The sequence below is a fragment of the Halyomorpha halys genome, unplaced genomic scaffold (genome assembly GCF_000696795.3).
Source record: "Halyomorpha halys isolate HHAL.00 unplaced genomic scaffold, Hhal_1.1 Scaffold122.1, whole genome shotgun sequence".
Taxonomy (NCBI): Eukaryota; Metazoa; Arthropoda; class Insecta; order Hemiptera; family Pentatomidae; genus Halyomorpha; species Halyomorpha halys.
Genome location: NW_027116215.1, coordinates 599,353 through 605,841, shown reverse-complemented (window position 1 = coordinate 605,841; position 6,489 = coordinate 599,353). Strand labels below are relative to the sequence as shown.

The 6,489-nt window shown below is 30.0% G+C and overlaps 1 protein-coding gene across 3 annotated transcripts in view; it reads left to right on the top strand.

Annotated features, from left to right (window-relative positions):
* The window catches only part of LOC106678088 (inositol hexakisphosphate kinase 1), a 308,245-nt gene that overhangs the window by 117,849 nt on the left and 183,907 nt on the right, over positions 1–6,489 (top strand). For 2 of the 3 annotated variants that reach the window (XM_067053053.1, XM_067053052.1), the window contains one exon: positions 3,066–3,119. The gene's annotated coding sequence lies outside the window, so the exon portion shown is untranslated. Of the gene's footprint in view, positions 1–3,065; positions 3,120–6,386; positions 6,407–6,489 lie in introns of those variants that run through there. The other variant, XM_067053054.1, reaches the window with a different exon arrangement.

Sequence of the window (6,489 nt, the reverse complement as noted above, 5' to 3'; positions counted from 1 at the left end):
AAGATAAACATAATTAACTATTTTATAGTAAATTTAACTAGTTTTAATTTGAATGCTGACAGACATCTGTAAATTCTATGTTTTCTAAAATACCTAATTTGTAAAACTTTTTTACTAAATCAAACTTATTGTCCGAACAACTATAAATCAATTAATTTTATCAAATATCATAAAAAACTACTATGCCAAACAATTAATGGACTTAAAGGCAGAACAGCTGAATACTATATTAAAAATTAAAAGTAATCTTTTGTTTATCAAATAACGAGAAAGGCTCTGACCGCTGTGTAATATACTCGTGGACAAAGTAATAATTCACTGCTTTAATAAGATAGGTAACTGTTATTGAAATGGTAAATACAAAGAGCTGTTACTTTCCTGCTCGTTGAGCTGTAACCAGTTTGTGAACGAGTCCATATTTATCAAGGGCAGTACTTCCTCAAGTTAACACCTGCTTATTATATCACATCATTCTTTTTATAGTACAAGAGCCCAAGAGGAGAAAAAGGGCAGTTATTTGAACCAAATTTGTTATTACTTTAATGAAAACTATGTATAATTACTAGTCAAAATTCATGAGTTCGCTAAGTATAGGTAGGGAAAATATAAAATGGTAGCTATTTCAAGACGTTAACAAAAATTTAATTTTTCATTCGGAACTCTATATCTTTAAAATTACCAAAAAAAAAACTAGAAAATTTAAGAGAACATCATTTAAAGAAGAGTAAATTTGCTAAAATATGAGCCCTAATAGAGCTATTTAAGTTTAATAGTCCTCGAGAATTACGTTTTGAAAAGCTTAATTTCATAAAAAATCAGAAGAGAGTGAATTTATTTTAAGAAATAGACCTTGGAAGGGGAGAAGAGGGTGTATGTTATATGTTATATATATGAGGAGAACATGGTTGGGTATTGAGAAAAATTTTCTGTTTTTCTGTAAGTGGATTTTTTTCTTTATTAATAAATAAATAATAAAGGCTTAACGAACCCGAAGGTTCGATGGCGATACCACCAAACGCTCTCTGCACACATCCTTCCAGTGATGCTCCTCCAAACCCAATTCCAATAAATCAGTTTTAACGCAATCCTCCCATCTACGTTTCGGTCTACCCCTCAGACATTTACCCGTTGGTTCAGTGTTTATTAACATTTTAGGGATCCGCTCGTTACTAAGCCTTACAACCATACACGCCCATCTTATACGCCGCAATGCTATAACTTGAATTATATTTACCGAGTGTAGATCTCTCAATTCAGCAGTGTGTAACCTTCTAAATTCTCCCGTTAATTCATCTTTTTTCGGTCCGAATATTATGCGTAATACATTATTTTCGAAAACCCTAAGACGCTTTTCATCCCTTAGTTTCTTTATTAATAACATTTGAAAAGTTATTTATGTCTTAGTTATTAATAATTTACTTTAAAACATACGACATTGACAGGGGAGGTTAGTGTACCTTCAGACATTTTGACAAATGGGTTTGGCTACTTTTCTGCTGTGTCATCAAACGTATGATGCATTGCTTGTTCACCTCATGTCTTCTCACCCTTCTCAGGGTGGTTTAATATTTTTAAATATTGCATATAGTTCGTGTGCTATCTGAAATAAAATACATAGGGACATTGTGGTGTAATATATTGTTTGATTTCTGCCTTAGTCGTAATCTTTCATCAGGTAACGAAAAAATTGATATGAGAAAAATACAAATGATAACCAAATACTATATATGATCTCTTTCTAAGTTACAATTTTTTTCTAATTTCGATTTGATTTTTGCTGGTTTTTATTTCCATTCGGTCCATTTCCATTGCAGTGGGGTACCTTTCTTCTCCCCCCCCCCCTCTGTTAATATCGCAGATATTAAGACGAATTCATTGAGGGAACTTTATTGATCTGACGCATTTTGATGACGTAAATCACTAAAAACCAAACAATCGTTTACGATTTTTTTATGTTATGCGCGTAAACGGCGAAGTAAGCCGAAAACATTTATATTACTCGTTTTAGAATTAAAGTTCTTATAAGAATTCGTATTTGTAATTCTAAATTCCGCGACCGGCTAAGGCGACTAAATGTCTATCATACCAATGATGAGGCTTTAATTGAGTAATATCTTAATAATGTTGCGCAATGGGGTGGCTCAGGGTCCAAGGCACTGTGATACTAACTCCTGTTACTGTAGCCGTGAGTTAACTCTGTTGGTTCGAGGAGACCTGCGGGGTTCACCCAGCCTCATAAATCAACTCCTTGTGTAAGCGTTATTCAAGAAACATTACTTCCTTACAAAGTACTGCACACTTGTATGGCTTTGTATGTACTGATTTTCAGAGATTTTAATATTTATTTATTTAATTTAGTTCCTTAGGGTTTTTCTATTTTTTAAAAAAAGTATTAGCAATTTTTATTTATTTATAGCTTTTATCATAGGGCGTCTTGACCCTGATTAAAAAAAAATGTTCTTTATGAATTCGTCTAAAATCGTTTTTGCAATAAGAACACGTTAAAAAAAGTAAATTATTCCTTTTTCTAGAAATTTCTAGAAAAATCTAGAAAGGAAATTCTAGAATTAGATGCATTGAAGATGAACAAGATAAGATTAAAAAATAAACTATGTCTAAAAAAGATAGGTTACTTTTATTAACAAGTTAAAGATATTGGTATACTCTGTTTACTAGGACACTCTCTATATATACTCTTATTTTCCCAAATATAAAATCATGGCAATATTTATTTTTCTGAATTCTATATTTTTACATAATTTTTGTTTGCCGGTGGGGGGGTATATTACAGTTTATTGCTGTATCATGTAATATATTAGAGTATATTACTGTGCCATATTACATTATATAATATATTGCAGTATATTACTGTATTCATATTACATCATATAATATATTACAGTATATTGCTGTATCCTATTTTTGTCCGCATCCGAATATGCCGTCTTGATTCTTTCTACTATTCGTCTTTTTAATTTGTACATTTTTATGCTTTATTTAGCTATATTGTAAATTGTTTTTTTGATGTTTAAAAAACATTTTAATAATTTTATGTTTATTTCTAGGCCTTTTGGAAATCTACTGCAGTTTCGTGTTGGCCGACTACTGTCAGTGTAAAGGTAAGTTTTTAAATATTTTTATTTTGCTATTTTAATTATATCCCATTATATTACTTTTAAATCAGGTTGATGTTATTATTTATGTTGATAATACTATCTTTTTTATTTAAACAAATAATTTGCAATACTTAAATTATATTATAATATTGTTTAACAATAATTGGTTTAATAGTTTTCGTGGAATGCACAATACAAATAAGCTTTGCTATTTTACCATTTTCGCCCGATACTTATATTCCGTTCTAGTATTATTCTTTGGGTATACAATGCAAGTTCTGAGAGTTGATTGATTCACCTCAGTAACCTTCAATCTGCAGCGTGGTGGTTCGATTCCTGTATAGAGGGGTTGACTTTTATATCGTGTAGGCCACACGGTATGAAATAATTTTAGCCACTTCTTCAATATTGCTCGATTTAACTAATATTCTAACTTAGTATCCATTTCCCTTTTTAAAAGGTGAGATAAGATCGTCACCAAATCGGGGTTTAGCATGATATGTTGGCAGGGAAGGATTGCCTTCTAATGTTATTGGTGTTATCTCCTTGGAGAGATTGTGACATGTCGTGCATAAACCAATATACTCGCTTTAAGTTTATGTTTTAAAAGTAAGATAAGTCATTCTCCATCGCCTTGTCGCGCCGTTTTCCAATTTTAGAATTCAATTTCCCGTAAGAATTTATAATCATAGTTTAGAGTTTCTTTGAGCGGATGAGGAAACTAAAATGGCTGCCTTGATAACAAATTCAGTTTGTCTGACTTTTCTTACTGTTTCGACACAAATAATAAAAAAAATGTTAACGATTTTTTTCGCGACGTTAAAAAAAACACCAGTTACAAATTCGTTTAAAATAGTAATCAAATTATCTAATGTGAGCCTACGTATCGCCTCTATTAGCATAAGAGATGTAGAGATTAGATAACATGGAATAAAATTTTAATAAGGTGTGGCTAAAAATAATTTAAAACATGTGAAAGTTTAAATAACAAACACAAAAAATAACAAAAGTATATAAAATAGAAATATAAAAATAAAGTACACTCTAAAAGACGTAAAATTAGAGAAATAGGAATAAAATGAAGGTGTAGAAAAAAGAGAAAAAGAAATGAATGAAAATGAAGAAAAAAGAGAAAAAGAAATGAATGAAAATGAAGAAAAAAGAGAAAAAGAAATGAATGAAAAAATGTAGGTGAAAAAAGAGAAAAATTAATGAATGAAAAAAATGAAGGTGAAAGAAAAAGAAATGAATGAAAATGAAGTAAAAAGAGAAAAAGAAATGAATGAAAATGAAGTTAAAAGAGAAAAAGAAATAAATGAAAATGAAGAGAAAAAGAAATGAGTGAAAATTAAGAAAAAATAGAAAAAGAATGAATGGAAATTAAGAAAAACAATGAAGGTGAAGAAAAAAGAGAAAAAGAAATGAATGAAAAAATGAAGGTGAAGAAAAAAGAGAAAAAGAATTTAATAATCCTTTAACTGGAAGAGTCTTATGGAATTAAAATGGATTTAGTGAATGACACAATTTCTTCCTTATTAAAATACAATAGTTTATTTCATATCATCAGCAACGTTGAATTTGTTTTTTAGCAGCCTGAAGATGGGGGAAATCTCCCGAAACGTTGCTGTATGATATGAAATAAACTAATGTATTTTAATAAGGAAGAAATTGTGTCATTCACTAAATCCATTTTAAAGAGAAAAAGAAATGAATGAAAAAAATGAAGGTGAAGAAAAAAGAGAAAAATAAATGAGTGAAAAAAGAAAAAAATGAATGTGAAGAGAAAAAGAAATGAATGAAAAAAGATTGTTTTTTCTTTTTTTATCTCATTTCCTTTATTATTGTATTTTAGTTTGTACTGTATTTTTATCTACTTTGTTATTTGTTATTGTTTCTGTCTTCATTAATCTAATACTTTTTTGTATTTTTGTTTATGTTTAATTTTCACTGTACATCTTATTTGTATTTTCTTTTCATATTTTTCATAGTTTTTAACCACAAAATAGTTTACTTTTTTTCATGTTATCTATTTTCTTACTTTGTTATATTATTTTAGTTGTTTGTCTCTTTTTTTAACCCTGATGAACTCCTGCAAAGTGAGACGAAACTTTTGTTTGCATTAAATAGTTTAAATAATATTTTAGTTATTTAATCTTCCTTTTATATATTACACACTTTTATTATTTCAATTACATTTTGTGCATAAATGATATTAGTAATACAAGACGATATGCTATGAGGGGCTAGACGATAGCTGCCAGATTGCATGGCTACTTAGAATTGAAGATACTATTTTGGTGCGATATTGCAGTTGAGTTTTGGTTGTTTTGAACATGGCGTTGCCAAAAACAATTTCCTCCAGTGGCTGATGCCAATTTGACAATGTTGGCAACCACCAGCCGTTCAATATCTTCTCTCTAATGAGCCCTTAAGGTGATCTTGAAACATCTGTCACTTTTTTTAAAATATACTTTTTCATTTATAATTACGACTGTTTATTTTTTACTTTGTTTATTTTTTACTTTAATTATTTTATTCTACTAGCGCAAAAACTATTTTACTACTAGCGAATGAGATGTATAGAAAAACAATGTAATGAAGGCATAAGAACATCTGTTCACATTCCCCATTCACTTTCCTCTCCCTAATTACCTTTATTATTCCCATTCATTTTAGTTATTACCACTTTAAATCATACACTATTAAATTTCTGTAAATGTATTATTATTATTTGCGTGAGAAACCGTGGAGCCGTGGACCACGCGGGATGCACTTAGAAATCCATCGCGCGTTTCATGACGTTAATGGGCCTCACAAATTCCGGGGGGGGGTATTGTGACTCACTGTGAGTGAGTATTGTATAATTATAATAAGCTTGAAAAAATCCCGGATAGTGCCGGGGACTTGAACTCTCAACCTTTGGAATGGCAGACAGGCGCATTACCACGCTGCTACAGTCACTCATTTCATTCACTTTTCTCTTCTTAATTATCTTTATTTTTCCTATTCATTTTACTTATTACCACCTTAAACCATATTCAGTATTAAATTTCTGTAAATATATTACGATAGTATAAAAATCTTTAAGTACGTTTTTGTTAGCTAAAGGTGATTCCTACCTGCTGCAGTTGCAACCTCTTTGGATTATAGATAACAGTGTTTAACTTACCTAGTAGAGTGTGTGCAGTGTACCATTTTATCTCTTCTTTTTTCACCTCCATCTACATCGCTATCTTCATAAATTCACCTAACTAACTTCTATATTTTCCAATCTGTACATTTTCACAAAAGTAAGTATCATCTTATCTTTCTGTTGTAGTCCAAATTATCATAGAAATTAACCTGTATAATATCTACCCTTATTTATTAATTT